This window comes from Chinchilla lanigera, unplaced genomic scaffold (genome assembly GCF_000276665.1).
Source record: "Chinchilla lanigera isolate Chin_1 unplaced genomic scaffold, ChiLan1.0 scaffold00025, whole genome shotgun sequence".
Classification (NCBI taxonomy): Eukaryota; Metazoa; Chordata; class Mammalia; order Rodentia; family Chinchillidae; genus Chinchilla; species Chinchilla lanigera.
The window spans coordinates 6,469,949-6,496,736 of record NW_004955426.1 but is presented as its reverse complement, the minus strand read 5'-3'; the positions used below and the strand labels follow the sequence as shown (position 1 = coordinate 6,496,736).

Below are 26,788 nucleotides of genomic sequence, written 5' to 3'. Positions count from 1 at the left end.
CCTCTTGTCTGTGTAATGTACCATGAATTAATCCCCATTCCCAGTTTTTCAACTACTTCCCATCCCCTGCGACCCACTAGCTTATTTATTTAACCTCAGCGGGCATATACAGAATCATGAAGCCACACGCCTATGAGGAACAACGTTTTCAACCACAGTACAATGCCTATGAACAAGTAAATATGGTAATTTGTCATTACCCTTAATTTTTAGTCAGTTGCAAAGTCATTTAAATTAGCATCTCCTTATCCATGCCTTTTTCAAAGAGGTCATATTTCCATGAGGTTAGATTGTGAAATTTCGCACATTTGCTCTGCTCTAAAATTCTATTTCACAAATGAATAGTGCCACATATTCACCACTGCAGTCTTACAAGAATAGGTTTAAAAAATACACTGTGCTTTATCTAACTAACCTGTCACCCGCTTCACACCTGCCTTCTCTTCCAATTGTGTTTTTCCTTCTCCAGAAAGTCATATGAATGGAATCATACAGTAGGTAACCTTCTGAGACCCATTTCTTTCACTTAACAATATTCACTCGAGATTCCTTTGTATCTTCACATGAACTGATAGTGTGTATCTTTATTGCTATGTAGTATTCTCTTCTATGGAGATATCAGTTTGTTTCTCTGTCTAACTTTTTCAAAGACATCTTGAGTCCTTTCAGGTTTTGGTGACTATGAATAGAACTAGAGCTATCATTTTTGTGTGGGCAGAGGTGTTTAAGTCATTGGATGAATTCCTAGAAATGCATGTGTTGGGTCAGTTTAGGTATCAGTACATCACTTCAAATAAACGATAGACATTGTCTTAGAGAAAGGTTTTCACAATAGTATGCCATATCTTTTTTCTTGTCACTTCAAAAAAATGCTTTCAGATAAACCATAAGAAAATTGGGAGAGAATGAGGTGAACAATTACTGCCAGACAGCTTTTCCCAGACTAGATTCTGATGGGGAGGGCAGCAGTGAGGGGGACGGGTTCAAATCAAGACAATAGAATGGAGACAGAAAATGTTAGTGAAACTGTGTAGATAAAAGGAGAATTTGAACAAGGACAAATAAGGAATGGAGAGAATTTGCTTTATTTCTAAATTTGGCTCCAAATGCCATAGTAGAAAGCTTACTAAAAGGGAATAGCAGAGAGCCTACTAAAAAGTATGAGTGAAGAGAGACACAAAGAGTGTGAGTAGGGAGACAATCACATGGCAAGGGTGGGGAAGTGTGAGAGTAAGATGAATATCACCAAGACTGAGAAATAAGGAGGACCCCTGGGAAGGGTGTGGGTTTGGGTGGGGCGAGCCCTGCTGAGTCAGCCTTGCAGAAATCCCAATTCCTTTGGTTGACAGGAGACTTCCATGAATATATTTAAGACCTGTATCTTCACCTCTTTTTTATCCGGATGTTTTTATGGAGATACCTGACAATTCTCACACTCCACCCACACCCTCTGCTCCCTTATATATGTAGGGACATATTATCAAAGCTAGAAAAGTAATAAAAATGAAAACGATTCAAAGAGTTGCCTTATAATCTAATGTTTTAATGGAGATAAGATGTTGAAAATGTAATTTAAGGTGGTGCCTATGATGTTCCTTCCAGGAACACACGAATTAATAGATACTGGGTATGTGGATACTAAAATAATCAAGTGATTACAGACGGTAATAGAGTAAGAAAATATTTTGTCAACAAATTCACATAACAAATGACTAAGCATGTGCTGGTTTCGGAAATTCAAGTTATCTGCTTTATAAACTTCTATAATATTCTCAAGTAGAATATTTGTTTTCAATTTTGAGTTGCCATCTTTTGAACACAATCACAGTTCTCAATTTTCCCAATATTTCTTCAGAGCACTTTTGGCTTTAAAAACAAAATGAATATTTAAGTTAATTTATAATATCAAGTTAAGCAGCAATAACATTTTTAAGGATAAATTAATGAGTTATTTTTAACTATTCCTTCATCTCTACCATTTTCATTGTAGGATAATTTATGTATAAAAATGTAGGCAGAATCCAGGTCCTTCTGTAATACTGGTCTTGTGATAGATCTTGATATAGTTAATAAACCTGCCACCATCTAAATAAACCTTCAACCACTTCTAATCTATTAGTTTCACATTTAAAATAGTTCCAAACTTATCACTGACATTTGAGATAGAAGAATGCCTATGTATTAAATAACCAGAATTCGTGAGTAGCTGTATGACTGCATGAAGTCCAAAGGTTGGGCTTCATCTCAGTGAGCGGAGGGACCTCAAACAGTCAGCATCCGTTGACCTAGCAACATAGGATCCTTCTGTCTTGAGACAGAGGTGCTGAATCACGAAGACAGCACTACAAGCCTCCAAGAGCCCTCAGTAAAAACACATCAATATTTTCCAAATCCGTCCCATTCCTCTTGTGCTTATTTGAGATATATTAACAAGCTTATTAGGTTCTCTGTTCTGAGTTATCTCCCTGTCTTCATCTTTGACCTACTAATATTTCAAAATGCATTAGGGTAACAATTAGATCCTTCTCTGTCCATCTCTTTATGCTGATCAGGCGTTTGGCACTTTCTCAGAAGTATAATCAGACTCATTTTTCTTCTCCTGCCTGGCGTGATAAGGTTTTCACTTTAGATCGGTGAATATAAATTACTGAGTGGTGTCATGCAATTTCAGGAAGAAGATGACAGATTAGAGATGGAAAGCTGAGGGCAGGAAATTTTAAATCATGAGATCTTTAATGTTTCAAAATAATGGCGTTTAAAATTTGGCTAAATGAAGCAATTTTCTTTATTTATATTTGCAAACTAAAGGGTACATTTTGCTTTATTTCCAATACTTTCCCTTCAGTTGGTTTTCCAATAAATAACCTTCCAATTTCTTGCTAAATCCACAGATTTTTGTTTCTGATTTTTATATTCATGATGATAGAAACCACCATTTCTGTACATATATGTTTTAATGTGCCAAATATGCTTTAATGTGTCATGTTCTATGCCCACTCACATGCACACATATATACATATATATAACTGCACACATGTATGAATAGTCATGGAAACAGACATTCACATTAACTCCCAAACTATTTCTAAATTATTCCAGCTTGTTCATTAGTCCTGTAATAATTTCCCTCATAAACCACCTTTTATTTATTTGCATTAGTCCTATATAGTGGAAGCTATTATTACCTTCCAACCAAAAATGCAATTATTAATTATATAGATTCTTTTGATAGATTGGGTTCATCCTAAAAAGAACATGACACTGTTAAAAATGAGATTGATTTTAATGATCAAACTGAGCCCCCAAAACATGATATAAAACATTGTCAAGTACCCTCCCTTTCAAAAGCAAACACTTTGCTGAGGGTCTGCAGATTATTCGACAAGGTGCATCCCAGCACAGTTCTGTTAGCCCTGGGAATCCCACTCCACCATCCACAGGAACAAAGAGGACAGACAGTGGGATAGAGCTGGCTGCGAAGTGTGGGCAACCAGCCAAATGGGGTCTAAGGGACCGCAAAAGCACTAAGTGTATGTATGTCCCTGGCAGCTTGGGAGTAGAGATTGGTTTTGTAATGATCTTCAACATGTTTAACAACTCCTACTGTGTTGACGTTGATAGAGACTGGAACAGGATTCTGGAGCCCTATGGCGCTAAAAATTATCTCTTAATCACCACATGGTCGAAATGTGAGAATCGTGGGGGAAATGGAAAGGGAAAAATGGTACCTGCTAGATTGGGAAATGGAGGGTAGCTGAGTTACTGAGCTCAGAGGCGCTTCCATATCTCAGCAAGCTACACACAGTTCTGCCACCTACAGATCAGACTGACTTTCACAGGCAAGTCAGCAGGATAAGGGCAAGGGAGAGCCTGGCCTTGGGGGCCTGAGCTAGTAGCAGAGAGAATGAGGTTCTGAACAGAGGGAGTGAAGAAGGGAGAAAGGAAAGACACGCAGACAGACAAAGAGGGAGAAAAGGGGAGGGGGCTTTTCTATTAGCACTTTCAAGCCAGAGCCAAGTAGAAAGAAGCACTAATTTCTAATCTTAGATTTGATTATCATTGTCTTGTCTGGATATTTTAATAATTGGAGTGAGACTGTTCGCTCGAGTTTTATTTCAGCTCTTTATTGTCTAAATGCAACTGAACAAAACTCTAAGGCGAACGTGAGTTCATCCGGGGGCAAGGAAAGAGCTGTATATTTTACAGTCCAGGCTTAAAAGCAGTGTTTTCTCTTCGTCCGTTAACATTCATTCGGTGAAAGGATGATAATGCCTAGGTGTCCAGGTTGAAGGTGAAAACCTTTCAGACAAGGCTGTTCTGTCTTCCAACCCGGGGAGGAGCCAGCATCCTTTTGGTTGGCGGGACACTTCGCTGCGTTATATTTGGTTGGCTTGGGTTTTGTTTGGGACTCCTCCAGAGACGGAAACGGTATAAACTCTAGAACATATCCAGTTTGGCTGGCAAGAGAATAGCCCTCTGCATACCAGCCCGAAAGACTTTCAGGGAGGTCAGCCTGAGGGGCAGCGTTTCCTAAGCCAGGTCTCAGGGGAAGAATGAAGGGCGTGGCCTTCCCTTACTAGGCATAGAGGAGAACGTCATCCAATCGTCATCCAATCAGAACCACACCTTGTCCTTTGGGGTCCAGCAGGTGCGGAATCCTTGTCCTGGATTCAGGGTAATCCTTGCAGGCCCTGGCAACTGTGATCAGCATGGGACGCGGTGACTCTAAACAGACAAGGTGGAAGATTCGAGAGAAGGTAAACTGCCAGAATAGGCTATATCAGTGGTTCTCAAACTTGTAGACCCTGGAACACTTTTAGACACTTAAAAATTTCTCAAGATGTCAAAGTGCTTTTCTTTAATACCAAGACCATAGATATTTGCAATTTTTAATGAAAACTTTCTTTTATCTTTTTTGCAGTAGTGAGGACTGAACCCAGTGTCTAGTGTTTACTGAGCAAGTGCTCTACACTACTGATCTATACTTCTAGCCCTTTATATTATTACGAGACAGGGTCTCACTAAATTTCCCAGGTTGCCTGGAACAGGAGATCCTCCTGCCTCAGCTATCTCAGTAGCTGAGATTTCAGACATCTGTTACTGTAACTGGCTTATTTTATAAAATCTTGTAAACAATAATCATACCATTATATGTTAATACAAGAAAGCATTTTATAATAAATTTTTGAAAACAAAAATGTGAAAAGTATTACTGCAAGTATTTCAAAAATATTTTTGTGAAAAACTAAAACAAAATTTCATAACAAAATAATAAAAAAAACAATAGCCACTACACTATGTATCATTTTCAAAGTAGAGTATAAGGTATAGACAAAAAGATTCTTACAAAGAAAAAACAGGTAAGAATACAAAACTTTCTTTTTAATGAACTAAGATAAACTATAGTATAAATGAATTAAATTAGTGTATGATTAAAATATACTTCCATGAATTACCTGTCCCATTGTTCCAAAAACATTACAAGAATATTTTTGCAAGTTACTTCATTGTCTGCTTTAAAAGAATACAGCTGGAGTCTTACATATGATTATGTATTCAATCTCTCCTCATGAGATTGGTAAAGTATATAAAAATGTATATACAGTGTTTAGAAAAAAATCTAACCTCATGTATGTATATGTGTAAAATAATGGACTATTTCCCAAGCTGATTCTGGTCATTGATACTTCTTTGGTACTACAGTAAAACTCAATTAATAGCAGTTTCTAAAGATTACACAGATCTTCTGTATTTTAAATTAATACATACTATCAAAATGTCACCTTGGTTAATATCATCCCCATCTCATCAGTAAATTATACATGGTGAAAGTGGAAAACTCACAGGTGAACACAATTATTGTTATTTGAAGCCTCTGACTTTATCATTGACTAAAACCCTAGCCTTTGGTTTCTTTAAATTGACAAGCTCACATTATTCATTGCTGAGGAAACTCTTACCACGTATCTAAATCTGAATCTGTAGTGTATCTGCCAGTCATTTTTTTTAGGTAGAACAGAGGAAGATGTATTTCGGCTCACATTTCAACAAGACCCAACTGTTCCTCCTTGAGAAACTATCAGACATCATATCATGGCTGGGATATTTTAAAAGATGCTGAAGGGCAGAGATTTAATTTTAAAAAAAATCAATAATTTTCAATACTTCATCAAAAATATTTTCAAGTGAAATCAGCACTTTTGAAAACTGCTGTGAATGTGCAGTCTTGAAAAACTCAGTGTTAAACTGGGGACATAGTTCAGTGGCACAAACACCCGCCTGGCAAGCGCAAGGTCCCGCGTTCGATTCGTGGTACCAAAAAAAAAAAAAAAAAAGCAGTGCTGCCACTAGCCTGAATTGTGCTGAGATACCACTCATTTTCACACTCCATTACCTTTGCACCTCCAGTGGAAAAGCTGTAGAATATCTCTCTATTGCTAAGAAAGCAATTTTTCTCTTTGAAGTCTCTCTTAATAGATGTTGGGAATCTATATAGCACATTAGGGATATACTTAGTTGGTTGTACAATAGTTAGCAGGAGGGGAAAAATTCAGTTATTTGTGTGCTGGCAAATTAGTATTCTGGTGTCTCTGAGTGAATTGGCATAAACAGTCATACATATTTTGAGGGAATACCAGGAACCAAACTCAGGACCTTGCGCTTGTCGTGCAGACGCTGTGCCCTGAGCTTTTTCCCTAGCCCCAGTCATACAGCTTTGAGGGGCTAAGCCCGTCCTAGGCTCCAGGTACCCTGGCTCCGCGTGTACTACTGAACTGCTGCATCACTTTATATTCGGGATGAATTGCCCAATTCTTTTTCTCTGCAGGACCTTATTGAAGCTATGGAGACATAATTTTATGTTCTTAATATTTTTAAATGGCGTAACACCAACAGCCACCACAAAAGACAAAGTGTGCAGTGTAAGATTTCATGCATAAGGTAAGTTGTCAGCTGAGCCCTGTTTAAATGTATTCAAATAAGAAAAGCCATATTCTGCACAAGAGAATTTTTTTTGTCACAAACGTAGTCCCTGTTAGCAGCTTGGTGATGTGATCTTATTAATAGACCATAACAGCCACCAAACATCAGCAGTTCACACAAAGCCATGATAGGTTTTTCGCAACATGGAAAGGTAAGACATACATATCTCTAATTTTCAAATGTAATAATTATATATAACTATATAATAACTTTATACAGGCACACTCACATATAAGTACAAACACAACTAATTATATATGTATACATAAATGCACATATGTAATTAAATTTAATGCATAAATTATATAATCAATGTTATATAAGCATGCATAAATGCATCTAATTATTGAGATACATAAAATTAGCATTTAGCTTTTACCTGCTATACATGCATACATATATAGGAATATAAATATATGTGTATGAACATATATATGTTGATATAGCTATTTATACAAAATATTTATGTAATAAAGGAATAATCTAAAATCATCCAAAGCCTGACACAGCATAAAATGATGAATATCTATTTTTTAAGTATTTTAACTGTATTATATATGTATTTCTTATTATAATTTCTTTTGCCATCTGATTATTTAAGAACTAGAACAATTATATTTTATTAGACCTAATAAACTGAAAGCTTCCATACTACTAACTTTGCCCTACAGTTTCTAGAATTATTATGACTTCATATGTAGTTATTTGTATTTATTAAAAGATTTACTAAAAGATTTTACAAAATGTAGCTATTCACTTGAGCTATATTAAATGTTTTGCTTATTTAGAATGAAGACTATAAAGATACAACATGGGGCAGCATGAAACTATTTTCTGAAACATAACTGAAATAACTTTCAGTACCACTGAAATTCTCCAACTTAAAAATTTTGGGGGCAATGTTTCCTAGAGCAGTGTTCATCATATTTCTGAGCAGAGAAAAACTGATCAAGAAGGAGCCTGCAACACTAGGCTCTAAGGCCATGCCAGAGTCAATGTCATTTCTCCAAAACCTGTCACTCTGCCTAATGCAGACCTGGCAACCGCTATGTACCACCTCAACATGTCCTTGGTGAATTTGTGCAGTGACATTTACATGGTGTGTCTTCATGCATGGAACTGGTCTAATAGAAAATTCTGTGTTTTCTGTAAAACAAAATATAATATGCAGATACATAGTTTAGAAACCTTTATGCTTTATTTTCTTCAGTGTATCCACATTATCTGAAGAAATGCTTTTTCACCAAATAATCAAATATCAGTGTCTTGACAATGTATGTCAAGGATGCTAGAGAAATCTGAGAATATCTCAGTGGGTAGAAGGTACATATGCTCTAAGTAATATCTTATAAAATTAAGCAGAACTGCCCTTCCTAGTCAGATTTTCTTTCAATTCACATGGTACACTGATGAGAAAATTTGATTTTCATGCAAATTCAGAAGAAAAGAGAATAGCTGTTGATTAGTTTATCAGTGTGCTCTTTACACAACCTTCATATTGCTCAAACAATCCAGTTCTTGTGATTCTCAAAATAGATTTTCCTGACACCAATGAAAAGGGAAGGAAAAGTTTTCCTTTCTTTTAATACATATTTGGAAATAATGCTTACTCGGCTATACTCAAGAGCAAACCTGTCTATCAAATTCAAACAAAAAGGAAAGCTCGCCCACTCAACTACTAATTGCAGAATTAAGCTAATTTATACAATATAACAATAAATGTCTTCAGCTGTCACTCTTGCTTCTATTCCATTGTGCATTCTCTTCCAGGTACAACACTCCATTTCCCTTAAGTTTCTGCATGTTCTTGAAGTACATTTTTCCTTTCATATTATGTGAATTTGCAAAGTGTATATTCAATAAGCCATTGCTTTGCCCTGTCCCATACACCATTTCCCATATAACAAGTTCTAAGGTAAACTCTAGTACATTTTAACAAATTATTATTGAGCCCTTGCTACCTGCCTGATATGACTTGCTGACCAATTCTGCCTTTTTCACTTAGTCATTTTTCTTTGGATCACACTTCTGCCTGGGATAGTTCTAGGCAGACCCAAACAATAACCATATCTGAAATTAGTGATATGTTGAGTATTGGCTTACAGCTATTATTTGCTAACATGCTAGAAAATCCAAAGGAAGATGATATATGCAGCCACTTTTGGTGGCACAGCCCATGCTGGTCATTTAAAAAGCATTTATCTATCTGATAAAAGTTGTGGTTTTGGTCAAGAAAACACTAATAAGGCCTCAGAGGCTCTCCTCACTTTCTATACTGAAGGTACTAAATCTCCAAGTGGCAGTTAAAGTGCTTCTTATCATTACTATTTAAAATTTTAAATGAGTGGCATCACCTTAACATGCTAAAAGATTTCTCCTAACATGATTGTAAGGACTTCTGTTTTAATGGACAAAAAATTTCATCACTTAAATATTTCTACAATCCAAAAACAGCAGTATTTCTGCAACTCCTTCAGACTTTGGCTAAGTTTTTTTAACTTCTCTCTCCCTGCACAAAAAAGGAATAAAATGTTCACTGTCAAGGTTCTCTTCCCTCTCCCAATTCTGTGATTTCTTTACTGTGAGATGTATCCTGCCTCATCAAAATGTATAAAAGTATACATTTCAGACAAAGCTTTAATCGATGTACCTTATAAAAACAGGACAATACATATGAAAGAAGAAAAAGATCGATTTGATTCTCAAAATAACTTGTAAAGGACATTTGATCTAAGAAAAGTAAAACAAAATTGACTCGATCGACATCTTTCCCTCTTATGGATAATCTACATAAGCAAGAAGATCATTAACATTGAGCATTTATATTTTCACGGTAAACATTACAATTCTTTCAAACTTCTACTAATTCTTCACAGAGAAGACATATAGAAAGTTACTGAGAAAATTTTGGAATGCTCGTCTAACAAAATAGAAACACTGACACCACCAATATCAGGGTCAAGACTCCAGTACTGTCCACCAAAACAATTCCAGTGAAACCTTGGATTATGAGTAACTTGTTCTGTGAGTGTTCTGCAAGATGAGCAAACATTTCTAAAAAATTTTAAATTGAAAAACAAGCAATGTTTTACCACACAGAGGTACATAACTCTGAAAGTCACATGACCATGACTGGCCAGTAGTTCTCCTCTCTCTTTCCCTTTCTCTCCCTGGCTGGCTCTCTCTGGCTCTCTTTCCATTGCTTTCTCACTGTGGGATTATGGGTGATCATTTACCAACAGCAAGAGGTTATGGAGGAGATTTTGTCTTCAGAGAAAGAGGAGAAAAAGGCAGGGGACTCTCTCACTTCAAACGAGATTACAGAGATGTGTAAAATGTGGGAAACAGTGCAAAATTTTGCAGAAAAGCACCTTCCAAATAAAAAAGGCTGTGGCAGTGCAAGTGATATATCTTTTTAACAACAATGCAATGTTACATTTCCATGAAATCCTCAAAGAGGGCAAAACCAAGTGTCACTGGATAGATTCCTTGTTAAAACTGCACAGAAAGAAAAAGATTCCTTTGAGCCAATAGGTAGCAATAGCTCTGTTACTGACAGTGAAAGTTGTCCTACACAATAACCCTTCCTCTCTCATCTCCTTCTCACCAGCTACAAAAGTTTTCAAAGTGCAAATTAATTTCTGTATTTTTCCTTATATTTTGTATTTTCTTTATTATTTTATATTCTATTACAGCATTATAATCATTTCGTATGTATATTTTTGGGTTCTGAAATGAATCATTTGAGTTTTCATTATTTTTTATGGAGAAATCTGCTTTTATATACAAGTGTTGTGGATTACAAGCATGTTTCTGGAATGAACTATGCTCACAATCCAAGGTCTGGTGAATGTCATTTCCTTCAGGGATACTCATGCATGGCTGCTCCCTAACGTATATGATGAGCACATCCTATGAATTTCCTACAAGCACATTGTCATGCAGCAACCACACTGGGGCAGTGCCATTGTAATCATTCAAGGATACAGGATGCTATAGATTCCTCTATCTCTTGATGCTGACCTCTCAAAATGAAACTTTCAGAATTTCTCAAGGCAAGTGTTAGACCATGAAAGTCTACATGACTCTTGCACAATTTTTTCCTAAAGATGAAGCTATGTTCACATTTGCTACCAAGAAAAGAAGTTTAGCCATTCCTAACATTAAGGAATATGGTGATTGTAATATTCTAAGAAACCAGGAAGGAAAGGAACATACTGGCAAAGGATGGCGGAGAAGCATTTGATATGACACTCAAATTTAGCTTACTCTCCAAAAGATTACATCTTGGCATTCAATTATATTCCACCTGGCATTTTATGATATGTAGTCCAATAATAAATGAGCATGCTAACTGCTTCTTTAGGTTTCCTGAAAGTTTGAATACATATTAGAAACTTAATAATACCAGAATGAATGAAGAAGTGATAAACTTGGCATGTTGTTGCTACAGAGAGATGAGAATTTCTCCAACAAAGACTACCAGGACCAATCTGAGGTCAAGCTGTGTCCATTGAGGCTGACCGCATGCTGGAGCTGAGTAGATGAAGCTCATGAGTGAGTCTGAGAGGTGAAGTCTTGACTCGCTCAAAGTAGCTCCATTTCTCCACTCTCCATTCTCTCCCTGCACTCCCTTCCTACAGGCCTGAAACTTCTACCCCTGATCACCTGATCTGAGCCTCTGAGCCAAATTTTAAAATCTAAGGATTTTAGAACAGAGCCAACAGTACCCTAAACAGTGGCTGAATTTCACTTCTTTTAATAATATGGAGGGTCCTAAGAAGAAACAAATATACAGGCTTTAGCTACATGACATGTGGGCCAGAATTTGGAAAACCATATGCCTATTTCTGGGTGCTAACCAGACTACACCTAGAACAATGCACTTCCAGAGTGCTTTTTTCAAAAGTGTTAAAAATACTGGTGAGATGAATAACTTTAAATTGAACGATAGAAAATACATAAAGTAAAATATTTCTAAGATTGTCTTGAGCATTTCCTATACTTAAAATGCATGGAATGGTCTTCCAGAGTCACTGGTTTTATACCTCCCTCTTCACGGGGTCAAAACACCTCTCCCTCACCTCAGCCATCGTCCATCCACCAACTATTTTAATGGAAGAAAATTCAAAGCAAAAGTATGGGACAGTTCATCACAGGTATTTTCTCAGGTCAGAAATTTAGATTCCAAGAGCCAGCTTCTTCTGAGATGAAATCTGGAACAAATTTTCACAAAAACTGCATATCTGAGTCCAACTTTAGTGACCAGGCTCTCCTTCAGCGGTGCTAAGGTGACGGGTCAGTATTGGTTCCTTGTTTGGGGCATGACTCGCATAACCAATTCTCAAAAGGAAAATTGAAATCATGAAAGAGAAGAGCATGTTTGACATGACATCCTCCTGGCTGTCCACACAGGATCATACCGGCTCCTCCTTGTGCAAGAATCTGCTTCCCAGTAAGCATTGAGTCAATACTGAACAGGGAGAAATGTCGCATAAGAATTGCAAAATTGGTCTGTGTAAATAAAAATAAAAGCTTTCAACTAAAGTAGCCTGCAATAAAAGAACAGGCGAATAAAAATAAGACAGTGATTTAGTGAAATAACATCTCTACACTTAAAATAAAGAATATGGATTGATATAGTATAATATATTTAGATGAATGACAAACCGTAAGACGGAGACACATTAAGTAAATAATGGTTGCCTATAAAGAGTGATTAAAAGAGAATTCAGATTAAAACAATTAGATTAGATTAAAACATTTTATGACTTAATTTGATTAGCCTAGATTAGATTGAATTGGATTAGATTAGACAACATAATCTAGTTCTACCACAAAGTCTCTGATGAATTACAGCAATTCATCAAAATTCATTGTGCTGGTTCAGAAATACAAAGAAAAAGCAAGAAATAGTCATTTTTCTCATTGCACCTAAAAGTCTTTGTAAGTAAAGAAAAAATGATGAATAAACAGGCAATTGCATAGCAGTTTAGTAAGAACAGTGAGAGAAACAGACATTTTTAGAGAGCTAAAAAGAATACACACAAGCAGCCCCTTAAAATACTCTAGGGTGACTTGCTGAGAGAAAGGAAGTATAAAGATTTCAAAGTCAAGGGGGCTGGGGATGTAGCTCAGCAGCACAGTGCCTGCCTGGCAAGCTCAAGGTCATGAGTTCAATTCCTGGTACTAGAAAAAAAAAAAAAAAAAAAAAAAAAAGATTTCAAAGTCACGATCCATGATGGAAGTCTTCATGCTAAACAGGAATTATTCAGGACAGGAAATGGTTGGTCCATGCTCGGGGCTGGGGAGGAAGCACAAGCAGACATGCTCTGGGTGCTCGGATCTTGGAGAACTCCCAGGGCTTTTCGTTCTTCTGGGCACCTAGGCCCTGGCCCCAGGCAGAAACACACACTAGAAAGGTCATTCTGATGTACTACAGAAAATGGTTTGGACATTTGCAGTAATTAAAGAGAAAACCATGGAAATAAGAATGAATATGGGGCAGTGATGGTAGAATAAAGGAGATGGCAACAGTGACCCATTGAGGGAATAAGACTTGATATGAGACTAAATTTCAGGGTTGCAGAAAGGATGAAATGCACAGTGGTCACCTATGTCATGGTTCTCTCAGTGTGATTCCTCCCGATGAGGAAGGGAATCAGGAAGGAGGTGCTGTGGGGTGCAGGTGAGTTCTGTTTGTACAAGATTTGTTACAGGTTAGTGACAGGGAGAGGTGCTCTTAGATAGTACATTGTGGAGGAAGATGGGAGCTGGAAATACAGATCTGTAAGTGTCAGCATAAGAAAATAAGTCGTAAACGACAAGCTCTCCCAAGAAGGTGTCAGTGTGGTAAGAAGGACTCGAGCACATCCCTGACGACCTCTGTCATTTGACGAGTGTGCAGGAAGACATGTCCTCAAGTGACTGAGAAGGAACAGCCAGCAAAGGAGGAAGAAGGAGAAAGAGGAAGAGGAGAAGAGGAAGGGGAGGTGGAGAAGGAGAGACAGATGAAGACATGGACAGAGAGAAACAAGGAGGAGCTAGACGTGAGATAGAGAAGCTCCACACATTTGAGTAAACAATAGAACCAAGTGTAGAGAGAAGAAATTGCAAAAGGTCCATTGGCTTAATAACAATGCAAAAGCAGTCACAAAAAAGCTCAACCAAGTAATGGGACAGGCACATGGGTCAAAGCATAAACAAGAGGCTCGGAGTGACAGAAAATGATAAACAGATGGTGATAAAATGTATCTCATAAACTTGAGTGTGAAGAGAAAAACAATGCAGCCAGATGGAGGAGCAATGGGAATAAATTAAAGAAAGAGTAAGAGAGTGAACTAATTGGATTTACGGATTTAGATCTAAAATGGCCCCTGAAGTCTCAAGTCACCCATTCATGAGTTCAGTAGCTGAATGAACTGTTCGCAGGCAGGACTGGTTGGAGAGGGCTTGCCTTAGTGAAAGCTGGAAGGGTGGATTCTTGTCCCTGGCTCCTCCCTCTCTCTCTGCTTCCTGGCTGCCGAGGGTGGAGCACATTTCCCTCTGCCTTATCCCTCTGCCATCTTGTTTCTACCTTGGAGCCAGCCAAGAATGGACTGAAACACAAGCCTAAACAAAGCTTCCCTCCTTTACATTGTGTATGTCAGGTATTTTGTCCTAGTGACAAAGAAGTGATTAAAACAAGTCTAAAAGTTTAAAATGTCTGGAAATCAGTAACTTTTCTCAATCCTTGGTGACACCATTCTAGGTCAGCTGTCTTCATCTAGGGTCAGGACTACTATAACAAGTCCTTAGTCCCCCTTTGCTGCGTGACACATGGCATATACAAAAGTCTGTTTGTATTTCTTCTTCTGGGTTTGTTTCTTAAAAATGCAAGATTTTGAGACTGCAAGTTTGCTGAAAGAAAAATCCAAGAACTACTGGAGAATGGAAAGACTAACAGTTCTAGAAAAGTGTATACGAAGAGTGACAATACATAGCAAAAGCTGATATTTAACTACAGAAGAGAAAACTTTCCATCACCAGAATAAGAGCAAGTGGGTAAGAAGGGGCAGGATACACAAGAGCTCCCCCTATTTTGGGTTTCATGATTACAGTTACTCAAAATCAAATGTATCCAGGATAGCGAACATAGTTGTACTGCTGACTTCTGTCACTTTACTGAAAGGAATAGGCAATGATTACTTATTGATCTACCTTGCATGTCTCTATTTGTTTTCCTGAGAAACCACTTTGAAGATATCAATACATAATACAACAACCATGGTTAATTTCCTACCACTTTGTCTGTAACTCTGTATTGCTTGTATTGTTCCTATGCTATTTTGTAAATAAATGTCTGTTTGTTAATATGTTTTCCTTCTTTTATTTTTAAAATAAATTTTTAAAAAGTGAACAAAAGAAAATTAAAGAAGAAAATCAAATGCAGAAGAAAGCAAAATTTCATTGTTTGCCAATAATATAATTGAATATCATGAGACTAAAACAATGTTAGAAGAAATGAGGACTCAGTTGATATCAAATTAATAATAAAATCAATGTATTTTTCATAAATGCATATGAGTTATAAAACAATAATAGAAAATTCTTTTTTGTTGTTTTTGTTATTGTTTTTGTTTTTGTTTTTTTTCCGGTGCCAGAAATCAAACTCATGACCTTGCACTTGCCAGGCAGGCACTGTGCCACTGAGCTAAATCCCCAGCCCCCAGAAAATTCTTTTATATAGCAGCATTAAAAAGGATAACATATGTAATAAAGAATAAACTTAATAAGACTCATGTGAGTGCTCTATGAAGGAAATATTAGAATTCTAAAGATATAAAAAGTTATCAATAAAGCAAAAAGAAATATTGTGTTCTTATATAGGAAAACTAAATATTTTAATAGCTCCATTGTTCCAAAATATGTTGATGTGTTTAACATTCTGAACACAGTATAACACAAGAAAATTTATTAAATTTACAATCTTACTGGATATTTGATAAAAATAGTACTAACAAACCACATTTTTAGGTAGTAGATAATAAAACATTTTAGTACTAGAAGGCAAATAAATGTATCAAGGCACAGAATATTCAGAAATATCCCCTAATATAAACCTAATTTAAGGTAGTATGTGATATATGTGACACTTTCAGTCTCAGAGGAAAAGATGGATTATTCAATAAATGCCATCAAGATAAGTGGTGGGATGTTGCAGAGAAAAAGTAATGTTTGGTTCCTACTTTCATCAAACATACGATTTTAGTTGTATGTTCTTTCTTTATCCACTATATACAACTAAAATCCACTACATACAACTAATACCTAATGTTTCACTTGTAACTCAAACATAAGAAAACTCTGAAATGTAAAGAGAAAAAGGCACATGAGTTAGGGCCTGGAGACCTAAGATACCACCTTACATGTGAGTTCCATGAATTTCTTTTTGCCTCATGTATCCCAAATTGGAAGAGACCACAACTGATAACCTGGAAACACCAATAGATAAAGCTCCCAAAAGCTCCAATGAAAGGTAATCTCTCTAGCCAAAAACCAAGAGAAGGACAGCCTGTCAAGACAGAACGTTTAGATATCCTCTACAATAGGCAAATACTATAGGAACAGTCTGCAGCCCCGCTCCTCCCCACTTCAGCAAAGACCAAGCAGGGAACACATCCAGTTAAGCACCCCACCCACCACTGGCTCAAGGGAGGAGACAGTCTTCCACCCACAGCTGCAAGGGTGCTCCTCTACTCATCCAGGGAGGCCGAGTGAGGAGTTAAGACTTTCACCGTTACCTAGTACCGAGGAGGCCGGCTCTCAGTGATGCCAGAGGACAGCAGGTAGGTTTATCATGAGCTCCTGTTATGCGCCGAGTGAGGCCAGTATCAGTGGAAACCTACTAGGGAACTAGAACCCAACCATCTACAAGAAAGATTTTAAAGCAGCCATTAAAAATGAACATTTGCACACACATTTAAAAGAAGTGAAAAATAGAAAGCCTCAGAAATGCAATGAAATATAAGAAAAAGAGAGTCAAATGTGAATTTTAGAGCTGAAAACTATAATAGCAAAAATATCTCAGTGGCTAGACTCAGCAGCAGAATGAGGGGGCAGAGGAAAGAATGTGTGAACTTACAGGCAGAGCGATAAAAATTACTAAATCTGGAAAGAAGGTCCTTAAAAATTAAGATCTCAGGAAGCTATGAGAATACATGAAGGAAAATAGGTCTAAAACTCATGTCATCTAACGAGAACAGAGAAGTACTCAAAAAAATAATATTAGAAAGTTTCCAAATTTAGCAAAAGACATCAGTGTACAGATCCAAGAAGCTAAGGAAACCATACACAAGCTAAACCCAAAGAACCCATACCAAGACACATCATGGCCAAACTTGTGAAAATTAAAAAATAAAGTCAGAGGCAAAGCCATAGTACAACCTGTGGTCCAACTGCACTTTTGTCCTTTACCCTTGGGCTCAAAAATGATGAATTCAATGTTCCTGGGTCTTTCAAATACATCATTCTAAAGGGATATAAAAAGAACTTTCATCTTCATGGCTTTATTTTGAGGTAGAGCACACGTCTTCTCCAGAAAATACACATAAACTTTCTCTTACGTTTTACTGGGTCAAGTTTGATTCATTGCCCAGGGAACACCTTATGGAGACTGGTTTTTACCTGGACTTTCAAAACCAACTTTTATGGCAAAAAGGAGGAATTATCTGATTAGATTAAAAAATAAATCCCTTCCTGGTGCTGTGCTGAAATCAATCCCTTTCCATTTTTCAGGCATCTCAGTGGTCTCTGTCAGTTAAATATCAATTAAATCCTGTCCTGCAACAACAGACTAGGCTAAGTTAATAAAGGCAGTCTCCAGGCCTATCTCTTCTTTTTTCAGGAAACATGTGAACATTGATTGGCTTTCCTGTAGTTAAAATTCCCAGGCTCTGATGTCCATTATTCTGAGAGTGAGAACTGCAAGCCAGGTAGACAGGATTGCAGCAGACATACTCACAACAAAGCCAGTGTTCTGTCCCTTGCCTTTCGCCCTGTGTCAACAGCATGTGTTTCAGTAGCTTTTTTCCCTCAACATCATGGTGTTGATTTCTCATTAGACAGAAAATAGGAAACTCTGCGTTAAAAATCACGTGTCACTCCTCACCCCCATCCTATGTATAAAAACAGAAACTGAGCTTTAGAGAAAATATAACTTTTCTAATCATATATAGTTCATACGTTTTAGATTCACAACCAATTAGTTTAACTTTAAATTTAGAACTATCTTCACCATACATCTTTTTAATTTGCTGATGACATCATCCACCAGACAATTTTAGTTCAAAACTGTCATAAATATGTCATTAAAATATCTTTAAAATATAGCTTCTCTATTTTAATCCTTCTTAAATGCAAGTAATTCAAAAATAAATGTGCCTGCTGAGAGGATGCCCTTGTCCTGTCAACATGTGGCAGAAGAAAAATCTCCCTGGTTCTTACTTACCATGATGGTTCATCAGCGGGCCTTAAAATATGAATTTCTGAAGCAGTGTAATTAACACTGTCAGATAATTTATGGATAGGCAAGTTTATGATTTTTTCCATGCAAATCCTTGGAGTCTGTCCCTGGGAATTGTTCTCTGAGATGTATGCAATTTTTGATGTGGAAACACACACAGCTTGGAGGCCCTCTGAAAATACTAAGTATCACCATCACAAGGCAGTTCTTTGAAGCTATCAGTTAATGCTGTGATACTGGTTGTCCAGACCTAAATGGAATCCAGTTCTAAGATTATTCTTCTGTTGAATCTCTTTGTTCCTTTGAATACCTTTCTCTTTGTAAGCTTGACATTTTAAGCAGCAGATTGTAGACACTTTCTCACACTGCTACAGTTACACAGTAGGGGACCAAGAAATCCTTGAAGTTCCCCAGAGCATGGACAATCTTAGTGCCTGCCTCATCAAAATGTCTCCTTGCTAGGGCACTAGCAAATGACTGAAGAAACCTCCCTGAAATCCTTGCTTATTAATCACTATTTCAACTCTTGTGAGCAAGGCCCACACAATGAAAATATCTAATTATTAAATTAAATGTGTTAGGAATTTTATGAAGTGTGCAGAGACAGAACATATCTTAGAGCTGTATTTGGAAAGTGTAACATACAGACTCTAACAAAAATCTAAATTTCTCTGTCAGGATTCAAAATGTATTTTGGTCTGTCTTGAACTATAGATTCTGATGATATCTAGGGAATAATTTAACAGAGCTTTGCGGTGAGCTGTGGAACTCATTGCTAAATTATTTAATCGGGATTCAGGATGTCGCACTATATTTCCCACAGCCACTCTTAATGTGCCCAGGAGGAAATATAGCTTCCATAGCAGCCAAGCTGTTCTAATTGATAAGAGGAGAGGTTCATAAATTCAGTAAATATCCATCATGGAAAAAACAGCTGGCTTCTAACTAATGTAAGAGTGTGTGGCAGAGTTGGAGAGTCGACAAGTATTTATCGAACACTTACCTATAAAGACAATATTTCGGACACTGCAGATACAAATATAATATAGTGAGCACACTCATCCCTAAGAAAGTTGTATCCTCACAGATATGAGGAGAGGGGCGGTGAAGCCACATAGAAACTAATAAATGAGTTGGTCTTTTCAGACCCTAGTAAGAGGTATGCTTAAAGCAAGATAATTTGATGCAGACTGGTGGTCACAAGGTGATGCCTGACAAAAGAACTATTTGTTAAAGCAGAGGGGACAGTTAGGATGGGGTAGAGGCCGATGTACATCCTAAGGGAGAATAGGTCCACAGACACCCTCTAAATTTAAAACCAGTTTCCATTTTCTTAAATTTATACTCACTTCAGCCTCTCTGTATAAGAAATGCTTTCAGTATAGGACATTAGCTGGTTCCCACAGCAACCCTGAGCCTTGCAGATTTTCATTCCCCTTTAGCCTCTGAGAGAACAGAAGCTAAGAGGAACGTTCGGTAACTTTCTGAAGGTTACATATAGATATCGAGCAGAGCATAAATTTAAACCAGGACTTCTCTCCTCATATACCAAGCAGCACAAAATCTTTCAAAGATGTCAAGGCAGTAGAGGGTTAAGGAAAATCTGAAATATTTGTAGGCCTTCTTAGGTCATTATTATCATTATTCTACAGAAACATAAACATGCCCTTTTATATCTTCATCAAAGAAAGAGAAAGTAAGTATCTGTTGTTTTTTTAAGAAATTACTGTTGTAGCCAAGGGGAGTTCCCTTAATTATGAAGAGCAGCTGGGAATGTGGATATGTCATTCCATTTATTACTTGCTAAAGGACAGTTCAGATTCTCTTTAAAGCTAAGGGAAAAGTAATTAAGAAGAAGGGAAAGAAATACAGAACCCCAGAGGGATAAGTATCAGATGGCAGGAGACATCCTAAAACAAACAGGAAAACAAAAACAAGCTGGGTGTGGTGGTGCACGCCTGTGATCCCAGCACTCAGAAGGCTGAGGCAGGAGGATCACTGCGAGTTTGAGGCCAGCCTGGGATACATAGTGATACCTTGTCTCAAAAAAAGACCAAAAAAAACAGAAGAAAACAGAACAAAAACAAAACCAGCAATCCACTGGATCCTTCCAGCACAGGAGCACCAGTACAGATGTTCAGTCACAGGTGTTGATCACCCTTGTGTGGGATGTGGCAGAGGTCCTGAGCACCAGCTTTTTGTTCACATTTACCAGGACTGAAAACCACCACAGCAAGAATAAAAAGCAACAAGCTAAATAAACAAATGCAAACAAATAAATAAGGGGAAGAGAATAAGAATCAAACACATCGCAAATTATCATTATTAAAGCAAGTTACTTAATCACTTACTAAGGAGTACTGTATCTGTTTTTTGTTTCTATGTCAAAAAATGCTAATTTTATATCTTATTTTAATCCAAGGTAAAAGGAAAGACCATGTACCTTCTCCTGCCAATGAATCATCTCTGTGGTGACCTAACCTGGCAATGCCATCCTCAGACACTCTGACCTTCCATGTGGAAACAGATTGTGAAGGTAAAATGACAGTGCCAAAGAGGATGTATATGCAAAGTATCTAAAAGGAGCACTTGAAGTTAATGAGATAAAATCTGAAATTCATTTTCCCAGCCAGATTAGCTACTTTTCAAAGGCTCAGGAGCCACAGGTAGCCCATGGCTCCTGCCTTGAGCAATACAGAAGATTTTCTTCATCCAGCCAGGTCTAGGGATACTTCTGGACCAGGCAGTGCTTGTCTAGTGACAGATTCCCACGTCTTCTCTACCTACACTGTGTCACCAACCCTATCTCTCTTTCACTCCTAAAGTCTTCTTTATGTGAATCTAATTTTGTTCTCAATTTTACTTCCCAAGTTTAATCTCTTTGCCATACTGGGCATATAAGAATAAGTTTGAATCCAGATGTGATTTAATTACATTTGTGCCAAGTCTCTGATCTCACAGTTGTGGACAAAGTTACCCATCATGAGAAGACATACCTGTACATGCAATAAGTACTCAGTGCCAACATGTCCAAGGCACAGAGAACAGATAAAACTTCAGACCTCAGGAATCTTACAATCTAATACAGGGACAGAAAAGAAAAGTCAAAGAAGAAATGCATTAGTCTAAGAAGGAAAATAATGCAGGATGGGGCAGCAGCAAAAAACAGAGAGGAGGCAGCGTCTGTAGTTCTCAAGAGGGTGATTAGCCAATCTTCAATCCAAAATGAGAATTGAAACAAGCTGAAAAAAAACAAGAAAGAATAAAGTCTAGGGTTAGCCTATTCCAAGAACATTCCAAAGAGCAAACACAATATCCACAGAGCTGGAATAGGTTCAGTATATCCAAGAAGTAGATATAAGAGTAGCGTTGTTGGAAACAAGTAGCAAGTGGAGGAGTGAAAGGAGGAGAATTCTGGGAAATAGCCAAGGGCCAGATCCAGTAGAGCCATACCTTAGTCACCTGCTGCTGAATAACAAATGCCCCCAGATTTAGTGGCTTGACAGAATGTTAGCTATCTGATATTGGCTGTCCATCAGAAACCCTGGTGCAGCTTGTTCAGATCCTCTACTTCAGAGGTTGCCAGGATCTCATGGACCCATTGCCCACACTCACTGATGTTTCACTCCTACTCCTTCCCTCTGTTTCTTCAATCAAGGTAGGGGTTAAGGCAGTGATCATCTGAAGGCTCAACATCAGAAGATCCACTTTCAAGTTCCTCACATGATTGTGGCCAAAGCTGAAGTTCTGATAAGCTGCTGCACTTAGGGCTTCAGACCCTTTCCAGCTGTTGACCAGAAGCCACCCTCCCTTCCTCATCTTGTGGTCTCTCCAACATGTACCTTCCTTCATCAAAGTGAAAAGACTGAAAAATAAACAGCCTTCTGGCAAGATGAATGTCATGTTCTTTTGTGACCTAAATGTAGAAGTGAGATGCCTTCATTTCTGAATGAGTGACAGGCCTAGCCTCCCACTAGAAGAGATTACACAGGAACATGAATAAAAGATGCAGGATACCAAGTCCTGTGTGGCTCTTGAAGTTCCCCAGTGGAAGGATGGTGAGAGGATGGGAAAAATAAAGATAAAAAATAAAAGCTGAAGTCAGGTGGAGCCCTCTCTCTCCAGATGGGAAGAAAGGAAACTGCCCAACCACCATAGGGGCATTTATTTACACATTTGACAAAGTTGGTGTCGCATGATACAGTTTTGCCTAGGAACTGATTGCTTGGATTGTATCAGGGCTTGGTGTTCCCTGGACAGAAGCAGCTTGATCACATAGCTTGCCTCAGATGCTCTTTGTTCTCTGACTGGCCTTGCTTCACCCCACAAATGTGTGATCAATTTTCAGCTTCAGCTGATCCCTACAGCAGAATCACTGGGGGAGAGATATCTTAGAGGTCTACCTAATCCAGCTCATGTGGGCTATCATAAGGAGTTGGAATTTTACCTGAAGAGTGATTGGAAGGCCATGGGAAGCTTCAGTCAGAGAACTAGTAAAACCAAATTTCAATTCAATATCTGGCCAAGGTTGACAGAGGTTGACCAGTTGAAAGAGAAGTCAACAAGAAAGGAGAAGTCAACAGCCTCTGTAGAAATAAGGAGACAGGGGCTGGGGATTTAGCTCAGCAGCAAAGCGCCTGCCTGGCAAGCGCAAGGTCGTGAGTTCGGTTCCCGGTACTGGAGAAAAACAAAAAAAAAAAAAAAAAGAAAGAAGGAGACAATAAGGAGCTGTGGCAGATGCTCAAGTGAGAAGTAATGGAACTAAGGAGATGCTGTCAAATTTGAGATCTATTTTAATGGTAGAACATGCAGTAGGTGCTGATAGTTTTGCTGTAGGGTGAAGAACAGAAAGCTAGGGACCCTACAAGAAAGCCTGAAATAGATAAAGCAGTCCCCACAGGAAGATTTTCTTTGTAATTTTCCAAGAGAAAAAAGCTCATGCGTTTTTGCATTTTCTCTTTCTCACCACATCTTTTCTAACACGTTTCTTGTAATCTTCACAAATCATTTCATATATTGATGCCTAGGAAATTGTAGAATTTGCACACATTTAATATGTAGCAAAAGCACAATGCTAAGTGCTGCAGTGAAGGTAGGGTTTAAAAAAATAGCTGTCATTATTTGTTATCAGTATATGAAATTGTCTTTTTCAGTGTATGTGTCCTGGTCCCTCAACTTCAGTGGTAGATTTAACATGTCCTTCTCATTCCTTTTTTATATAAAAATGTAAATATTTTAATTTCTTATACAAGAGAGAAAAGGAGTTGATTTCTACAAAACATTAGGAGTCTTGCTATGCATTTGTAATATTTGGACTTTGAGAACAAATTATTGTAGTCTGTGAAATCCCAGCATGGATGTTAGCTCTTCCAGGGTGTGCCTGACTTAGAGCACACACACACCCTGAAATCACCAAGAGCTCAACAGGATAAACAGGGCCAGTATAGTGGATTGACAACTGGTGGTTAACTTATAACCCCCAGCTGAACTAAGTAAGCATGGTGCTAGGTGTGGGAGATCCACCTGAGGATCGTTGCAGCAGCATAAGAGGCAGAACTGGAGAAGAAGAAGTTAGGCTGTTGGAAGCTGGTAGAAGCTATAAAGGAAAAAAAAAAAAGAAGCTGTAAGGAGCTGTTGGTTCTTTCAGAGGAGCTCCTCATGCTGGCTTTCCTGATGAGTCTGGTTGTTTTCCTCCTCCAAAGAGCTCGGGACCTTGTTGGCACTGCGAATAGCTTTGGTTCACTTTGGGGGACCTCTAGTCTTCACTTCAAGCATCGCTTCTTGGCTCCAGAGGGGAAGATGGTGCACCGCCAGTCTCCTGGAGAAGCTTGTTGCGTTGGCTTTCCTGATGGGAACTCAACTGTCCTGATCATCAGAGGAGTTTGGGACCTCACTGTTGCTGAGAATGGCTGTGGTACCTTTCAGGGGAGCTCCGGTTCTTACTTTAAGCATCGTTTTCTGGCTCGAGTGTAGATCCCTTAGCCTGCTAGCACAGATCCTTCATCCTGCTGGCACAGACTTTCTAGATTCCACCACTAACCTTTGGGCCTTCTCAGTGCAGATCTGTGAAATAGGCCTGCATGAGACATTTTTGTGGGCACTAGGTCTCCAGTTGGACTCGTGAAAGACATTGTTATGGGCTCTAGGTCTTTAGCTGGATTCATGCAGGACACTACAGCAGGATCCAGGCCCTCAACTGGATTCTTGGTCTATACTGTGTGGACAGGTTTCCTGCAGTCTGTTGTATAGTCTTCTTTGGGCGACTATTATAAACAATCTTATAAAATATGTGTCCTGTATTATATTGTTCCCCTTGCAATACCCCTCAAATTATGACAACAGGGTACATCTTTTACAACTCTTCTAGATTCATCCCAGCTGTTGTCTCACGCTGAATCTGAGTGTAGTCAGATACTAAACAAACATAACTCAACTAGGTCAAGGTTAGCACAGAACAATATAGTATTCCTTCTTGGGTTTTAATAGTTAAACAGATTTCTCTATGACTAAAGCAACTGATGTCATCTTTTCCCTGAGCAAAACATTATGATTTCACTCTAGAACTGCCTTACTTTCACTTTATGTCTCTTACCTTTTATCTCTCCACCCACTCCCTGCACAAAGGGCTCTCTCTTCTGTGTGTTTCTGGCTAGGGAATAAGATATCTCAGATTGTCAAGATCCACAGACAGAAGTGTCCCAGACAGCTGAAGTTTCACCACCACTCATCCTTGATGTCACACCAGACAGGTAACTAAGCATGACATCCTCCATGTATAGGAACCGTGTAAACTCAGACAACCTCTGTAACACTGCCTGGGTCTATTCTTCCAAACAGCAAACCTAGCCCAGTAACAACACCACAGCATGCTTTTCCTGATTCTCATACCTTTGTAGAAAAGAAAAGAGGTCAGACTGCTCCTCATAATAATTTCTGGTGATTTCAAGAACTGTCTACATTTTTTCTGAAAGAAAATGAAGTGGGACAATTGAAGTAGGAACAGATGACAGATTTTAGTTTCAGCCCCTGGTGAGACTTGTGTATTTAGCAGAAAACTTGCTAAGTACACAAGTCCTTGTCTTTGTCTTTCCAGCCTGATGCTGAGCCTGTCCTCTTGTGCCTTGCAGGTTCCTCTCTTGCTTTCCTGACTTGGGTTCCCTTTCCTCTCACCTTCAGCATTTATGGGATCACCTCTACCACCAGGCTCATGTCCACCCAGGGCCACCCTCCCAGCAGGCTTCTCCAGGGCCCACATCCACCCAACCATGCCAGAAGTGACCAAAGAGTCCCTGCTCCTTCTTTGTTGTCCCCTGTGGCTCCTACCTGTCAGGTGTGTCATGGTCTCCACCTGACAACCTCAGCTCCATCGTTGCATTGTTTTGTGTTCTGTAGCCTTCTAGCAAAGGGAAGTCTCTTTCAAAGGTGTATTTTATAAAACAGAACTTATCATTTCCTATACTTTTGATCAAGAAAAAGAGAGTCAACTATTCCCATTCACTGCATAGTTTAGAAAATTGTTAGCTTGATTCCTGAGGTAATGAATAAAGAAATATCTTCACTACTTGCTTTAAGTCAACTTGTTACCTAAATGAGATTGAAAAATTAGCTACATGCTTCTATCCTTTACATGTTTTTCTTTTCTTTTCTCTTCTCTTCTTTTCTTTTTTTCATGACACAAGGTCTTGCTATGTAGTTCAGGCTGGCCTTGAACTCACTATGTTCCCAGTCTGGCTTCAAATTCACAACAATCCCCCTGCCTCAGTCTCCTTAGTGCTGTGATTACAAAAGTGCATCACTATGTCTGGCTTTATTTGTTACATATTTTTCTGTAAAGAATACAGATACAGTGGGCTGAATAACCTATACAGTGAAGAATTTGTTCAGTCACTTGCTTATACACCAAGGAAGAGCTCTAAGGAGTCCTAATTTTATATTTGTTATAGAAGTATAAATTTTAACCCAAGTATAGACTTTCCAAATATCATTCTATTGATTTGCTTTACTATTTTATTTGTAGAATAGTTTTAAATAGATGAAAATGTATTTTTTCAGAGTTACTTTTTCAAATCATTTCAGAAAATATCATATATTGTGCTTCTTTGTGCATTGTTCCAAGGCTGCTCTGGTGGCTTAGGAGAGACAAAAGAAATCTAGTGAACACTGCCATTCCTCCAGGGGAAACTCTTCCCTTCTAACAGCTATTTTAAGAGGTTGAAGATGCATTACCACAGGCTGCAATTACTCTGTGAGTCTCAATTTGAATTGAAGTATCACCTCCCAAGGGTGTAATCCTAGGGTCACAT

The 26,788-nt window shown here is 38.2% G+C and overlaps 2 long non-coding RNA genes across 3 annotated transcripts in view; one reads left to right on the top strand and one right to left on the bottom strand.

Moving 5' to 3' along the window:
- Positions 1-4,104: 4,104 nt before the first annotated feature.
- LOC102013737 overlaps positions 4,105-26,788 on the bottom strand; it is a 91,782-nt gene continuing 69,098 nt past the window's right edge. For both annotated transcript variants that reach the window (XR_001234306.1, XR_261193.2), the window contains exon 4: positions 4,105-4,726. This is a non-coding gene — a long non-coding RNA (uncharacterized LOC102013737). The remainder of the gene's footprint in view (positions 4,727-26,788) is intronic.
- Positions 4,675-21,018, top strand: LOC102013522. The gene is made up of 3 exons (XR_261192.1): positions 4,675-4,758; positions 6,828-6,940; positions 20,908-21,018. It is a non-coding gene; the product is annotated as an uncharacterized LOC102013522 (long non-coding RNA).